The sequence below is a fragment of the Mesoplodon densirostris genome, chromosome 1 (genome assembly GCF_025265405.1).
Source record: "Mesoplodon densirostris isolate mMesDen1 chromosome 1, mMesDen1 primary haplotype, whole genome shotgun sequence".
Classification (NCBI taxonomy): domain Eukaryota; kingdom Metazoa; phylum Chordata; class Mammalia; order Artiodactyla; family Ziphiidae; genus Mesoplodon; species Mesoplodon densirostris.
In genome coordinates this window covers 62,411,355-62,429,391 of record NC_082661.1, presented here as the reverse complement: position 1 = coordinate 62,429,391, position 18,037 = coordinate 62,411,355, and positions in this window count along the sequence as shown.

Below are 18,037 nucleotides of genomic sequence, written 5' to 3'. Positions count from 1 at the left end.
GAAATTAAAATGAAGAATACTGAAGATTTAGTTAAATATGCTTTTCAGTTAAAATTAGATATGCAATAATATATACTCATTTTTAAACTTGAGGTTTGGGGAATATGTTTATATTTTAGAAACCAGGATTTTTTAAAAGTCAGAGTAAATGTACAGAGACAAGAAAACACAAGATACTAGTTTTTCAATTTACTTTTCAATCAGTGACTTCCTGTGCCTGGACAGGAAGCTGAGATATCATCTGTCTGGTTCTACATAACACTCAGGTCAAGATTTCAGAAAGTGGCAGAGAGGGGTTGGTTGTGAGACAGGCTGGGACCTGGGACCTGGGACCCTTTGCTGCAGTGCTGCAACACTTGCACCTGGACAAATGTCTTCTCCAGCAACAAAATACAAAGAAACTATATGGGACTAAAAATAACTGTGTGCATGCCCAGTTGGGGCAAATTCTGGATAAAAAGATACAAAAAGACCAAAAAAAAAAAAAAACCCAACCCAACTGCCACTTCTGAACAGCCAGGAGCAAAAACAGGCTGTTGGGAGAAAAGCAAGGTACTGTGCATGCCTCCTGCCCTCAACACCACCAAAGAGGGGGGCAGACCACCTAAGCCACCCATTCAGCCTGACCCATGAACCCACCCCTACGCTCACCCCAAATAAGGAGCCAGCTAATCCCTCCTCAGGGAGCCAGCAAGGCAACATGTTACTTGTTTTTGCTTCCTCCTGTGGCCTCAGGAGCCCCAATAAAGCTTTGTCTGAATCTCTTGTCTGGACTCTTATCAATTTCTATTGATTGGGAAAGGCCAAGAACCATGATGGGTATCAGTTGATGCTCCTTATCCTCACTAATATCAGATTCTTTGCATCTGAGTGGTTCTTTGTAAATCCCTATGAGATGCAAGACATAGGAATTTTTATGCCTATTCTGTAGATGAGGGAAGTGGGCTTGGAAGTGAAAAATGGTTTCCCTAAACTCACACAGCTAGTTAGTGGGGTTGCTACTCTATCCCACATCCCTGGCTCAGAGCCCATATAATGCCATTAAACTTTTGAATCTCTACTTTGCAAATTTTCTCTACTTTTCAAAGTTTCCTTCCTTGTTCCCTCTCCAGCTGTGGTTTTGTTTGTGGTCTTGTTTCTTATGAATTGTCTTTATTTTATCCAAAGATCAAGATATTAACCTCCTAGAACGATTCTCCCTAGCAACAAGCTGCTGCAGAGATAAGGAAAAACAACGGCACCCGTGTTTCTATGCTTAGCTCTCTTTCATACGGATGGATGGTGGTGGGTGCCCCTTGGAAAGGTTATTTCTAATGATTACTCCAAACATATGAGCAATACGTTTCACTCATTAAGCAAAATTATCAAATTCTGGTATTCTAAGATAACTGAAAATCTGAAGGCAATCCTAATACTTTTTTTTTTCCCCCTGGGAAAGAAGTGTGAAAATGCTCTGTTCAAAACTTAGATATTGTTAATTTTCCTCTCCTTCTGTTTCTGCTATTACTACCAGATGACACTGAATGCCAAGCACTGTGCTGGTGCTTTATGTGCATTATCTCATTACACTGCACAATAGCCTATGAGATAAGCACCTTTCTCATCCCCATTTTACCAATGAAGAAATGAGGGTTAAAGGAGGTTAAGTCATTCAAAGTTGTGAAAGTAGCAAATGGTAGAGGCCATTCATATCCAGTAGTTTCTTATTCCAAAGCCTGTTCTCTAACCCTCTACTCTGCCCTGCTTTCTCTACTCCATGGAAAGAAACTACTTATGATTCTACAATAGTTGACAGTATATTGGTTTTCATAATATAATGTTTTGATTACAGCAGAGGAAATGGATAACACAGAGAACTTTACCATTTTAGTCTTCTATTTGGAAAAACAAACAAGCAACCACACACATATATTTATACACACGCACACACACACACACACCCCTTCTAAATTTATGTATTATATGCCAGACATCAAGGATGCCAAAAATGATGAAGATATAATTTTTAAGAATTCACAGGTTAAAGGGGACAAGAAAAGCAAAAGTTTATACCTTTATTTAGAAGTTAGGACAGAGATACAATTACAAGGAAGTAAAAAACAATTTCTGAGGATGTCAGGAAAGGCTCCCTTGAGGAAGTATTTTCTTGAGCTGTCTTCAAAGCATGTCATCCTTCAGGAAAAATGCATTTTACGTAGAAGTCTGGGCAAGGGCAAAAGCCTGCAGCACTGGCAGAAGGTGTGTGGCAAGTAGGGGCCTGGGGCTGGTAGCAGAGATGAGGCTTTGGAGAGGGTGGTTGGCATCAGATAAAGAAGAATGTCTCTTACTCTGTATTTTTATGTCAATTTCCAATTCTCCTCTGCCAGATTGTGTGTTATTAATTGGTGGTTGTATTAATATGGGTTGTCCAGAGAAACAGAACCAATAGGGTTTATATTATAATATTATAATAATATGTAATTATACATTATATATGTCATTATAGTATAAATGTCATTATATATAATTATATTATGTGTATAATTATATTACATATGTTTATATTATATTATATTACATTATATTTATAAAGAAATTTATTATAAGGAATTGGCTCACACATTCATGGAGGCTGAGAAGTCCCAGGATCTAGTCAGCAAGCTGGTGATCCAGGAGAACAATGGTATAGTTCCAGTCCAAGACTAAAGGTCAGAGAAGCCAATAGTGTAAATTACAGTCCAAGTCTGAGTCTGAAGGCAAAAAAAGACTGACCATGTACCCCCAGCTCAAAGTAAGTCATTTAGAGAGAATGTGAATTCTTGTTTCTCAGCCTTTATGTTCTATTCAGGCCTTCCTTATAAGCATCAGATGAGGCCCACCAACATAGAGGAGGGCAATCTGTTTTACTCAGTCTACTGACTCAGTTGCTAATCTAATCCAGAAACTCCCTCACAGACATGCCAGCATAATGTTTACTCAAATATCTGGGCACCCTTTGGTCCAGCCATCAGAATATCCTAATTTTGTTCCCAGAAAATATGGTCACCAATGCTAAGATATATGTCTTAATGTGTTTTAAAAGCAGGGTCTTTATTAAACTACACCATATTACATAAGCATTCTAGTATTAGTATTCAATTCAGCAGAAAGGCAGTGGGCATGGTGGAAAAAAATAGCCTTTGGAGCCATACACAAATTGTGGTTAGTTTCCAGCCCTCTCCTTTGGGAAAATGTCCTGCTGTTTTAGAGACTCAGTTTTCTTATCTATAAAACAGGGATGATCAGAAATGATATTCAAAATATTTAACAGCTGGTTCATACAGGCACCCAGAAATTAAAAGAGAAGTCAGCTATTTTGGGGGGGCAGAGAGGGTGCATCATTGTGTACCACCCACATATCCACCCTAGAGATGATGACACCCACTTCATGGGAGAGAAGTGAGGATTAATTGGTGGAGAAACTGGCCCACAGAGACACTCAGCAATGGCCAAACAGGTCAAGAGCTCATCTTCTGTCTTCTCATGTCTTTGAAAGAGATGCTGTCTTTGTCTTCTAATCAGGCAGATAAGGTTTCTCTCAACCTTGCCTCTTTGTGGCAGGTGGAGATCAGCTCATCTCTCATAACCTCTGCAGGCTCTGAAGGATTGCTTTTGGTCTACACAGTCACAGTGAAGTTGGGGCAGAGGCCATTGTGGTCACAGAGAACTTAGTTTTACAAAGGCAGCAGAATTTCTCCTTTTGGGCATTTTGTCAGGATTTAGGATAATTAAAAATGCAAACTCCCTTATATGTGAGAGTCTGGCATGTGTTTCTTTCTCCTTCCAGTGTGCCTTCTTGACAGCAGAGGCTAGAAAGCTAGGCATTGCCCACACTCCCTTGCAGATGGGGTTTTGAAGGTAAATTAGATTCCATCAATCTGAAGTATTGTATGAGTTTTAATTGGCAAAAATGAGGCAGACACTTTGTTCCTACTCTATCTGGGGTCTTTAGTTTTGTGGGCATTGAATCCAGGACATAGGACATCATTTACCAGTGCAGGGCAATTCTGAAACAGCAGCAGCAGCAGCATCGTTTCCTGATGCTTTCTGATTCCTGATCTTGGTGCTTTGATCATGGCTCCATAGTGGTGTGGTTCTAGGAATTGAGAGTTGTGTGGCAACTTCTCAATTAGGCAGCAGCTCCTTTGGTGGGTCAGTCCAACAATGTAATTTTGAGCATTATTCCTGAGATTTCCAACTGGAGTCTCTACCTCCTGGAGTGGACTTGATGTTCTGCAACTAAATGTAGGTGGGTTACATTCTTGAACTCTTCTGAGAATTTAGCCATAGATATACCTGTGATCTATGTGTGCAAAATGCATGCAGAGCATTCACCAAAGATTGCTTCATACTAGGAAAAAGCTGAAAATAACCTCAATGCCCATTAACAGGGATTGATTAAACAAATGATATTGTATCCATACAATTGAGACTTATACTGACAACTTAATTTGTTTAAAGGAAATAGATCTAGCTATATGGCTGTAGAAATAAATGTATAACAAAGTTGGTAATGTTGCTAAATATTTTAATTTTTTGCATGGATAGCCATACCTATCACTCACAGACCATATACTTAGGGAACAATAACTCCACCTCTGGCTCTGGGGTGGGTTCTTACTCATGTAGCCCCATCCCTTCCTAAGGTAATTTCTTCTGATAAAGGCACATGACCCAATTTATGCCAATGAGATGTGAAAAGAAGTTGACTTGGGCCTCAAGTGAAAAAATAATAAAATTAAAGCTATCTGGCTCTTCTGAGAGAACTTCAAGAAATAACTTCTCTCTCTGCCTACATATGGACACGTAACTATGTAGTCCTGGGAATGTTAGCAAGTCATCTTGCAGCCAAAATGGGAAGCCAGCCTTAACAATCACACTATGAATTGCAGAGCAAAAAGAGGGACATTTGGTAACATAATGAAGCCACTGAGTCAAATCAATCTTGAACCAATCTCTTTCTCTGAACTGCCAGTTATATAAGTCACCAAATCCTTTATTACTCAGGACAATATGAGTTTGTTTTTTGGTTACTTGCAATGGAACATGATCTATAAGTTAAGTGGGAAAAAAAGTAAGGAGCAAAAAAAGATGTGTAATATAAGTACCCATTTGTGTTAAAAAAAAAACCAAAATTAAAAAAAAATCATATATATAAATGCACTTGACTATACATAGAAAATTTTTAGAAAGAAACACAACTGTTCACTGTGATTATTTCTTAGGAGTAAGTTTGGGAGTTCCAGAGTAAGAGGAAAGCTTTTCATTATTTTTTTAAATTCAAACTTGTTTACTCAATTGCATACATTGCTTTAATAATTATTTTAAAATATTCAATAAAATCATTAGTTCTGTTCATACAGAAATATCTCCACAAAGGATTGGGTTGGGATCTATTTAATAACTGTGTAGGCAAAAGAAAAGGCAGAGAGGGGAGGAGGAGAAGCCCCTCTTTGAGTCACGTGGTCTCCATCGGAATGGGAGGCAGGGAGCAAGCAAACTCTATACCTCTCTTAGTTGAGTGTCCCTCAGGAAAAGGCAGCTGGCTTCAGGTTTTAGATGTAGAGAATGCTGAGGATCATCTACAGACAACTTGCCCTGAAGTTTGGTTGACCTCATGCAGTTAAGCTGTCTCTGTTAAGAATCTGAAGGATACTGAAGGAGGAGATATGTTCTTGAGTTCCCCTTTCTTTATGCAGCTGAAGAACCTTGGCATTCTGTGTTTGAGGCTTCAGTAGAGGAGCCAGTGGAGAACCAGGCACCATTTGTTTTTTGTATCAGCTTCCCCAGTGGCCACAACTTCAGAGCAGACAACGAAAGCCAACCTCTTACAACATTCTTCCTCACACCAAACATCATTAGCCATCACTAGAGACCTTGCCTGGCTTTTTCATCCTTCCCTGTCTGTGTTCTTGCTGCTCCCTGTGACTTGAATGCTATCGCAAGTTGGGTTTCCCAGCAAGCACGCTCTGAAAAGATGATTAGTGAGCAGGAAGTTCACAGGGGAGAACTCTTGCAGAAGTGGGCAGAGGGAAGGTTGGACTGTGGTGCTGAAACGAAAGGCTATTTCTCTCTGTATTCTACACACTCTAAGGAAAAAACTCTTTTTCTTCTATTTCACTACTCATACTACTTCACCTCTGGTCACCAAATGTGTGAAATTTTGGCACAAAACAATTCTCTGACACCAGCTGGAGGTCTTACAACTTAATTCAATTCTAACACTATCTACCTGGCGGTAGCACAGACCCTACAAAGTTGAGGGCTCCATTCTACAAAACTGTCCCTCCCACTCCACTTCAGATGCCAACTACAAGTCCAGGTTGTCACCTGTGCTTCTAACCAATGGGCTATAAATTGAAGGTTCCCAGGACCTCCTCCTCAGGTTCAATAATTTGCTAAAATGGTTCACAGAACTTAGGAAAACAGCTTACTTATTAGATTACTGGTTTGTTATAAAAGGATACAACTCAGGGGCAACCAGATGGAATGGATGCACAGGGCTAGGTATGTGGGAAGGGGCACAGAGCTTTAAATGCCATCTCCAGACATGCCACCCTCCCAGCACCTCCATATGTTCACCGACCCAGAAGCTCTCTAAACCCCATCATTAAGGATTTTTATGGAGATTTCATTACATAGGCACAATTGACTAAATCCTTGGCCATTGGTAGTTCATTCAACTTCTGGTCCCTTTTCTCTCCTGGAGGTCAAGGGGTGAGGCTGAGATTTCCAACCCTCTACTCACATGCTTTGTTCCCCTGGCCATCAACACTCATCCTGAAACTATGCAAGAGCCCCAGCCACCAGGCATCTCCTTAGCATATAGAAGAACAGTTATCACTTCAAAAATTCCAAGGGTTTCAGGAGCTATGTGCCAGGAGCAGGGGAAGGAGGGAAGAGACCAAATATGTAGTTCTTATTATGCCACAGGTTCAGTCTAACAAGGCCTTGGCTAACACAGCAGGAGCCTGAGGCCAGGATGGCCCTTCAGCGTTGACCCAAATTGGGGTAAGGAGATGAGCCTCCATATCCCTGTGTCAGTCAGTCATAGGATGCAGGTACGCCAGGGAAGAGGGGCCACCTTTGGTGAGTGGGCTCTTGGCTGCTGCAGGCTGACAGCTAAGACCTAAGGCAACCTTCGCACAGCTGAAGCATAAGTCTTTCAGGCTTGAAGGGGACAGGGAGGGGGGCACAGCACTGTGTTCCCCACAAATGTTCCCCATTCTCATATGCTCATCAAATCCCCCTGCTCTCCTCCATACCTGCTCATGTAAACTCCACTCAAACAGGATCATCTATGTCCTGCTGATTTCAGTGTCCTGCCCTGAACTTTTACCTGCAGTTTTTCTCATTATTTCTCAATGAAAAACCACGTGAGTCCACCTCAGTGCTAAGCATGTCTCAGTCATCATCTCATTTAATAGTCCAAACAACCTATGAGTTCAGGACTACCATGCCCCCATTTAACAGGGGAGGAATCTGAGTCCCAGTTAGGTTAGATAACTTACCCAAGGTTACAACTGCTAATAACTGTGTGTTCCCGCTTACCAGTAACGTTGCTTATCACAGATGGATCTCAAAGGGCAGCCTCGAAGGGAAAAGAAGTCATAACAGCGCAGTTTGAGGGAGTCTGTGGAAGGAGAGAGCCTCAGATAAAAATGGCAGCTTCTGAAAAAAAAATGGCAACTTCAGGGAGTGGTGAGGATCTGAGTTACTTTCATCCATGGCCATCAGCCGCCCCACGCCCCAAACCAATCTAAATCACATAGGTTAAAATGAAAAGACACAACACTTGGTCAGATATCCCTTTCACCATTTCTACGTCCCTCAAATTTAGAAATTCTCCATCACCACTGGTCAGACTCATCCCTGCCTCTTCCCTCCATGGCTCTGGAAGTCCCATTACACAGAGTGGAAACTATGAATCAAACGTACTAAAACACTGGCTATATGTACCCCAGATAGTTTATTTTTGAGGGGGGGCTGCCCTATGCAGCTTGTGGGATCTTAGTTCCCCACCCAGGGACTGAACTTGGGCCACCACAGTGAAAGCACGGAGTCCTAACTACTGGACCACTGGGGAATTCCCCCCAGATAGTTATCAGGACCCAAACTCCTGTAGGTCTACACTATTTCACTGTGTCTTGACAACTCTTCCCTCTCTGCCCAAGGGGCCATTAAAAAAATTATTACTATTATTACCATTAAAAAAATCATATGAGCCTATTTATAAAATTAGAATGTACAGAATAGACTCACCCTCCCCTCTCCACACACCCCAACTCTGTTCCAGGCATTGGGCTAAAGGGACTAAGGCGGAGGTGCCCACAATTTCTAGTCACAGCACTTATTTTTAAAAGAAAGAAAAGAAAAAAGAAGCCTAAATGATGCTATTATGGTGGCTAATTAAATGTCTTCTTTGCTGTTAAAATGCATTCATTTTTGAGGATCATTACTTTTTGCGTAGCTTCATTCAAGAGCTCAGTTTAAGGTTTTACTTTAAGGAAACCACAAGGCAAGGCTTAAAGCCACAGGCCATACTGCCACCAATGACAATGTGTGGGTTGCCAGGAAAACTCCAGGAAGAGAACGTGATTTTAGAGCTGCCACTTCTTCTGAAGTACATGAACCCCAGAGAGAGAACAGCTCACTCTCTAGGAGATCCAGTGAGTTTATAGATAAGGGTGTGTTTGCATATAGCCTTTAGCTAATGTTCAAAATTCAGGGTGTTCATTTCCTACTTAACATTCATTTATTCCATAAAAAGACATGAGTTGCCCTAGGGGCCCCAGGTACTCTGATGTATGTGGGGGAAGAGGGCAGAGAGTTGAGGAGGATCAGAGATGGCTCTGGAGAGAAGGCAGCACGTGAGCTGGGCCCAGTGGGTTGGGGCCCTGGAGATAGCACAGATTGCTGCTGGGGGACCATGCACATCTCTTTCCAGCCCATGCTGTCTTGTTTTGTTTCACAAGGCTGGCCACAGTGGGATTCTTTACACCGTGGGTATGGCAAACACCACAATCAGGGCTTCTTCCCCAACCCCTTTGGAGAGCCAGTGTACCAGCACGGCACTGGCTGGACCTCATTTTCCAGATAGAACCTGAGGCAGAGAGAGGAAGGATGTTTATGTTTAGTCTTCTTTAGTGCCAGCACGCTGTTTGGCACACGGTAGGTACTCAGTAAATATCAAGTAACTAAAACTGGGACCCTCAAATTTCTTACCTCCTCCTCTCTAAGTTATTGATAAAATGTATGTGAAAGTGTAGAAGATAATGCAGTTATTCTAAACTAAAATGGAGTTGCAGAAACATGTACCAAACCTTAGAAAATGTAACACTGCATGTTACAGAGAAAATAAATGGCTAACATATTCCACTCTAGCAAAGCTCTGAGTACCCTTTTTTTCTAATCAGATTAGATACTTGACATGAGCCCTTCCAGATCTCCAAAGTGTGGCCCAGATCAGCAAGGCAATTTTGGAATAAGGCTTCCCATTTTGAACAGTAAGATTTCATTCACTACACAGATTTTTCAGGCACTGAACAAAACATTAATCCAAAGTGAAACTCTGTATGGCAAATATTTAGGGAAAGGCCAAGTCCAATTTCAACAGATGATACCTGCAAGTTAAAAAAAAATCTGCTGACATTTGGAAATGTGTTGGCTAAAGTGAGTATGAACAAAAGTATATGTTTTCCATTAGAAAAAGATAGGAGTTAGATATGAGAGATGAATGATAAGGGGTACCCACCTGTAATAGCTTATTTTTAGTCTTACCTTTTTCAAAGTACTCAGAAAAAAACTTGTTAGCGAGATAAAGAAACAGCACAACAAAAACCACTCACTGATACTGTATTGCAAATGTCCAATTGGAATCAAATTACAAACAAAACCCAGTTCTGAACACTCAGTGTATAACTTACATTCCTCCTCTGCCACCCCATCCCCCAATTTCCTCCCACCCTCCACTCTGGTAATGATGTGAATGCTCAAAAGTCAAGACTGGGTTAAGAGGGGACCAAAAAGAATGTTTTAGATGAAATCAGATGTGACCCCTGGAATCAAAAGCATTTGCTGAGCATGGTTTTAATTATGGGGACTCAGTCAGCTTCCCAATACCACTCTTTGCTGCAGCTTGGTGCACCTCCAAAAATGTGCACGGCCTGCCAGCCTGCCAGCAGGAAGGGTTTATGGCCTCACACTCCATTAAAAAAAATAAATAAATCAGAAGCCCCTGAGGCAGTCACATGTTTAGAAGCAATGAAATTGCAACCTGTACGCCTCTTCTTAGACATTTAAATTCCCAGCCCAGGCATAGCCTTACACGCTAAGACTAAACTTTATTGTGAAGGAATTAAAATTCTTTAGCTCTGATGCAGTCTGGCTTATGGCATATGGCCCATAGCTGAAGTCTAAGGGCTCATCCTGTGTTTTCTGACCTCTCATAAAATTGTCGAGGCCTAATGGAAGGAAAGAGTTTTGCACCTTAAAATAATGTCGGTACTTCATTACAAACTCAAGTTCTTTAAACAAGGCAGTCGGCTGAACTCTAAGAGTGAGGCCACTTCAAGAGGCAAAGGAAATGAAGTCCATAAATGCAGGAGTTTGTATCTAATATCACTGGGTGGGGAGGGGGGAGTGGAGGTGTGAATTTCTAAGTCTCTTGAAAGACATGACAGAGCTTAGGAATGAAAGCAAAGAAGGGTCACTATCCATGGAGTGGGAAAGAGAATCTAAAAATATTTAGCTTTGAGAGAGAACAGTGTCAACCATCAAAACTGTCCTCTTCAAATAGTTGAAGTGGTGGTGTGATCATTAATTTTATGAGTCAACTTGGCTAGGAGATGGTGCCCAGTTATTTGATCAAACACCAGTCTAGCTGTTGCTGTGAGGTACATTTTAGGTGTGATTACCATTTAAATCAGGAGATTGAGAAAAGCAGATTACTCTTCATAATGTGGGTGGGCCTCACCCAATCAGTTGAAGTCCTTAAGAGAAAAGACCGAGTTTCCCTTAGGAAAAAGGAAATCTGTCAGCAGATGGCCTTCAGACTCAGGGCTGCAACATCAATTCTTCCCTGGGTCTCCAGCCCATGGCCTGCCTTGAAGATATCAGACTTACCAACCTACATGACCTGGTTTCTTAAAATAAACCTCTCTCTATATAAAGGTGCCTGATTGATTCTGTTTCTCTGGAGAACCCTGACAAATAGGGCTGGTATATGAAGAAGAAAGAGAGCTAGTGTTTGGTGGGTACACCAAGCACTTCTTATGATTGCCCACTCATCTCTTTAATCCTTACAACAACCTTTCAAAGTAAACAATTCTCCCATTTTCCTGATTAGAAAACAGGTTTAGATCTTTTCCAGAATCACAAAGCAAGCAAGTAGCAGATCTTATATTCACTCAGGTCTGTCTTTCTCCTTCACCCATGTCCTTTGCAGGACATCATTTGGCTGCCCTCCAAGGCTTGTTCTGTGTTATTCCAGAAAGTAGAGCAAGGCCTTGTGCCTCCACAGAGACAGAGAGGGAAGATGATCTGTAGAGAGAAGTCCGGTGAGAGAAAGTAAGTCCTAATGGCATCAAGGTCTCAGCTTCCACGCTCTCTGAGGCCAGTTCCACCCTACCCCTCCATGCCAGGTGTATGTTTTGTTTTTTACCACCTTTATGGAGGTATAGTTGATACACAAGAAACTGAGCATATTTATTTATTTATTTATTATTTATTTTTTTTTTTGCGGTATGCGGGCCTCTCACTGTTGTGGCCTCCCCCGTTGCGGAGCACAGGCTCCGGACGCGCAGGCTCCGGACACGCAGGCTCAGCGGCCATAGCTCACGGGCCCAGCCGCTCCGCGGCATATGGGATCCTCCCAGACCGGGGCACGAACCCGTATCCCCTGCATCGGCAGGCGGACTCTCAACCACTTGCGCCACTAGGGAGGCCCCGAAACTGAGCATATTTAAAGTGTACAGTTTGACAAGTTTGACATATGTGTACATCTATGAAACTGACACCACAATCCAGATAATGGATATACCATCACTCTCAAAAGCTTCCTTGTGCCCTTTTACAATACTTTTCTCCAACCTTCCTTTCATTCCTTTTTGCCAGCCACCACTGGTCTGCTTTTAGTCACTATAGATTACTTGGTATCTTCTAAAATATTACATACTAATGGAATCATACCATATGTACTCTTCTTAAGGGGAAGGGAGTTCTGGCTTTCATACAGCATAATTATTTGGAGATTCATCGTATTGTGTTTATCAATAATTCATTATTATTTTAGTGACTCTGCTAGGACACAAATTTAATTCATTATTTTTCAGTCCTGAGTATTATTCCATTGTATGGCTATACCACTCCCTGTTTATCCATTCATCTGCTGGTGGAAATCTGGGTGGTTTCCAGTTTGGAGCTTCACAAAGAAAGCTGCTCTGAGCATTCTTGTACAGGTCTTTACGTGGACATCTGCAGAGGTCCAGAGACAATGACTTATTATGTACTTTCCCCAAACTCAGCCATGCTCTTGCATGTATTTATTTGCTTATTGCCTGCAGCTGTTGTTACATTAAAATAGCAGAATGTAGCGTGTTGGCTTATAAAGCCTGAAATGCTTACTTGACAGTTTCCGAACATGTGTTCTTAAATAAATTCCTAGGAGTTAGTGATTAGACTAATAGGTGTATGTTAGCTTTTCATAGAAATGGCTGAACTGTCTTCCAAAGTGGTTGTACCATTTTACATCCCCACTAGCAGTATATGAGAATTCCAGTTGCTCTATATCCTTGCCAAAACTTAAAATACTTATTCTTTTTAATTTTAGCCATTGTAATATATGTGTAGTGGCATTTCACTGTGATTTAAATTTGTATTTCTCTGATAATTAATGGTATTGAACCTCTTTTCATGTGTTCGTTTTTTGTCTCTATATCTTTTTTAGTGAAGTGTCTATTTCAAATATTTTTCCTATTTGGGAGAAGGAGGATTTGTTTCTTATTATTCAGTTTTGAGAGTTCTTTATATATTCTAGGATACAAGTCCTTAATCAGATATGTGATTTGCTAATATTTTCTGCCATTCTGTAGCTTGTTTTTTTCATTTTAGTAACAGGATTTTTTACAGAGCAAAAGTTTTTAACATTGATGAAAGCCCATTTATAATTTTTATTTTATGTATCATGTTTTCGATATTATGTTTAAGAAATCTTTGCCTTACCCAAGATCATAAGACTTCCTTCTATGAATTTTATACAGTATGTCCCCTACATACGAACCAGTTCTGTTTCGAGAGTGCATTCTTAAGTCCAATTTGTTTGTGAGTCCAACAAAGTTAGCCTAGGTACCCAACTAACATAATTGGCTGTATAGTACTGTACTGTAATAGGTTTATAATACTTTTCACACAAACAATACATTAAAAAAACAAAAACAAAAAATAAACATTTTAAATCTTACAGTACAGTACCTTGAAAAGTACAGTAGTACAGTGCAACAGCTGGCATACAGGGGCTGGCAGCCAGTGAACAGGCAAGAAGAGTTACTGACTGGAGGAGGGAGAGGAGGTGGGAGATGGTAGAGCTGAAGGATCATCAGCAGTATGAGACAGAGGGCAAGCAGTAATTTCACTCAGGCCTGATATTGATGGCACAGGCTCTGGTTCCTTGCTGGATTCAATTCTATCTACCCTCTTGAAAAAATGATCTAGTGATCTCTGAGTGGTAGCTCTTTTTTTCTCATCATAGATGACACTGAAGCACTGGATTGTATTCTGAATGGCTGCTGCAAACTTTGTGTACCATTCTACATTCAGATACTGTGCCTCAAAAACTAAAAATGCCTCCTCAAATAAAGAAATTTCCCTTACTATTTCCTGCTTTATGAATCTCTTTGGTTCTTCAGTTACTTATTCTTTCTCTTGTCTCTCTTCATTCTTTCTCTGGGCCTCCAATTCCATCACATCTTCATTAATAACCTCCTCATGTTGCACAGCAAGGAGTTCAATGAAGTCGTCTTCTTGCAGATCTATTTTGAAATAAAGATACTGTACTACTGTATTCTATACAGTACTGTACAGTAAAGTACACAAAAGCACAACCACTTGTAGAGGATGCAGGCATGTGACAATGTACGCCAGACACGTGAACTAACTTATGTGATTGGACATGCAAAGGCACATTCGCATCTTTGAAAGTTCACAACTTGAAGGTTCGTATGTAGGGGACTTACTGTAGATTGGCATTTTACTCAAAACTATTTGAGAACCATTGAGAAATGATCAAAATTAAAAACAACAACTTTGGGGGCATATGGATAGCTAATCATTTGTTAAAAACACTATCTTTTCTCCACTGAGCCGTCTTTGCACCTTTGTTGAAAAGTAATTGATCATATATGTGTAGGTCAATTTCTGGATCCTCTACTCTATTTCATTACTCTGTCTATCTTGATGTCACTACCACACTGTCTTTATATTGTGGTGGATTCATATGAAATATTGAAGTCAGGTAGTAAAAGTCCTCCAATTTGGTTCTTCTTTTTCAGAATTATTTTAGCTATTCTATGTCTTTTGCATTTCCATTTGAATTTTAGAGTCAACTTCTTAACTTCTACCAAAAACAATTATCTTGTGATTTTGATAATTGTTGAATCTATAGATACATTTGGGAAAAATCGATCACTTAATAATACAAAGTCCTCTGACCCATAAGATAATATATCTTTCCAATTTTTTTTATGTGCTCTTTAATTTTCTCAGTTTTGTATTTCTCAGTATACAGGTCTTGCAACCACCAACTGGTTGGGACAAACTCTTCCTCTTGCACAATAATGTAGAATCACAAACAAAACAACATCCTGTCTTTATTTAAAATGTTGATATTTTACTAATCACAGATTTTTGCATTAATTTGGTATTTTAAAAGATTACATTATAATATCATTTATCTTTATTAGTCAATTTTTGGTGCTCCCTTTAGTTCTGGGATTGAGGTGAGTGTTTCATGTAGCCCACACTCATTCCAGCTCCATCCAAGTATTTCGTATTTATTGATGCTAATTTTTAATTTCAATTTCCAAAAGTCATTACTAGTACACAGAAATACAATTGATTTTTGTATATTGATCTTGTATCCTGCAAACTTCCTAGACTAATTTATTAGTTTAGGTACATTTTCTACAGACTTCTTTGGATTTTCTACATATTTGATCATGTTGCCAGTTTTCTGAAAGAGATTGAATAGAATTGTTATTATTTTTCTCTTTAATCTTTGGTAGGATTTATTATGGAAGTCATCTGGGCCTGGGTTTTTCTTTGTGGGAAGGTTTTTAACTACAAATTCAATTTCTCTAACAAATATAAAGATACTTTGTCTTTTTGTTTCTTGAGTCAGCTTTGGTAGGTAGTTTATGCCTTTTAAAGAATTTGTCAAGGAAGTTATTGGATTAATTGGCATAAAGTTTTCATAATATTCTCTTATTATCAGGTTAATAGAATCTGTTTGTATGTCATGTTTCACATTCCAAATATTGGTAATTATTTGTTTCTTTCTCTTTTTTTCCTGGTCAGTCACCTCTCTTCTAGAAAAAAAAAAAAAGCTTTGAATGCATTGATTTTTAAATATTTTTTGTTTTTTATTTCATTGATTTTCAATTTTTACTATTTCATTTCTTTTTACTTTGAGTTTCATTTGCCCTTTTTAGTTTCTTAAGAGAGCTTAAGACTTTAGTTTCTGAGTCTATTTTCTTTTCTAACATAGGTGTTTAGTGCTATAATTTTTATTTAACTACTGCTTTAGCTGCATCCCACAAATTGTGATATGTGGTGTTTGCATTTTTATTCAGTTCAAAATACTAATTTCCCTTTTGATTTCTCCTCTGACACTTGAATGTGTTACTTAGTACCCAATTATTTAGGGTTTTTTCAGATATATTTCTTAAAAAATTTTTTTTAATTTATTTATTTATTTATTTTTGGCTGCATTGGGTCTTCATTGCTGCGCACAGGCTTCCTCTAGTGGCGGTGAGCAGGGGCTACTCTTCTTTGCTGTGGGCGGGCTTCTCATTACAGTGGCTTCTCTTGTTGAGGAGCATGGGCTCTAGGTGCACAGGCTTCAGTAGTTGTGGCTTGCGGGCTTCAGTAGTTGTGGCTCGTGGGCTCTAGAGTGCAAGCTCAGTAGTTGTGGTGCTTGGGCTTAGTTGCTCCCCAGCATGTGGGATCTTCCTGGACCAGGGCTCAAACCCGTGTCCCCTGCATTGGAAGGCAGATTCTTAACCACTGTGCCACCAGGGAAGCCCCTCAGATATATTTCTATTACTGTTTTCTAATCTGTTACTGAACTCAGGTTTGGCTGCTCACCACTCAAAAGCCAATAATCAAGTGGCAAGTGTCAGTAGAAAAGAAAGCTGCTTTAATCAGAAAAGCCAGCAATCTAGGGAGAAGGTGGACTCATGTCCCGAGACCAACTCCAGTGATTCTGCTCAGCCATGACAGTTTTTAAAGGGAAAAAGGGGAAAGAATCTCAGTGAATCATCAAGGCAGGAGGTTGGATTCTGCATCATTCTTTGTTGAATGCAGACTGGCTGACTCTTTCTTCAGATGTTATCTTGTCCTTGTGATCTGCCTGCAGAACTGACAAGGGGGCTGTTGGGGGTAGAGAGCTAGTCATTCTTTAACTACTTCATTCTTACTTCTTTTAATCTAGAAAAAGAATCAACAGTTTAGGCAAGGCATGGTCTGTGTTCAGGAGAATATAAGTCAGGAATTAGATTAAATTGCCTAGTGATCTCATTCCTATAATTATGTTCTTTTACCATTAGAGGGGAACAAAAGTGGGCAAACAGAAAAGGGGCAAAAAAACCTGCTTTCAGTCTAAAACCAATATGCTCAGAGATTATATTTTATATGAATTTAATCCAAATTATAGAGATTTTTGTGACCCAGCATATAGTCTATTTTGATAAATAGTGCATGTGCACTTGAAAAGAATATTAATTCTGCCATTATTGTGTGGAGTGTTCTATAAAGGTCAATTAGGTCAAGTGACCATAAGTGTTGTTCACGTTTCCTATATCTGTCTTAATTTGTTGTCTAGTTGTTCTATCAACTATTGAAAGAGGAGTATTGAAATCTCCTAATCTATCTGTGGATTTATCTAGTTCATCTTGCAGTTTATCAGTGTTTGCCTCATGTATTTGTAGCACTGCTCTTATGCACATACACTCAAGACACTCTGGTATGCTTGTAAATTTAAAGAGCCCAGTAGACCATCTTGTGGCCCAACCTTTCACCATCACACGTTGTTGACAATCCCGAGGTCTCACCCTGTTCCTACATGACTAGGAATAAACAATATGTCTCCCAAACTAAATTGCTTCAGAAAAGAAGAATCCAAGCACATATTTTTAAAGAAGATGTTTTCACCTTTTTATGGTACTTGAAATCTCACTGGAGAAGAAAGACCATGACACTAGAGTGAAAAATGCAAGGCCATTTCTAAATAGCCAGATATGGCTCAGAAATAATCCACAGGATTCCAAAGGGACTGGAGTTAAGTCAGCATTGAGACTTGTAAATCCTTTTATTCTTTCATTCTTCCTTCCCCCCTCCCTCTCCTTCCCTCCCCTGTTTCCTTCCTTCCTTTCCTTCATTTCACATTTCCTTTGTTCCTAATCAGAGTTGATGTCTTTGTCAAAAGAGGATGCAGAGTTGATTCAAACAAGATCCCTGACCTCAGAGTATGTAAGACGTTGGCTTGAAAGAAGTGGGACTTGAGTTGGGCCTTGAAAGACAATAGCTGAAGGACATATTCTGTAGGATGAAGAATAAATTTGGTACATTCATTATAAAATGAATTCTGTGTTTGTTTGTAAGATGACATTTTCATGTCTTCTATTTGATCCTTGTTGATCAAAAAATAAGGTGTTTGGGTTTTTTCCCCCTTACTATTAAATCACATGTACTTAATAAATGGAGGTTGGAAAGGAGAGACTGACAAGGAAATAACCATTTCTAATCA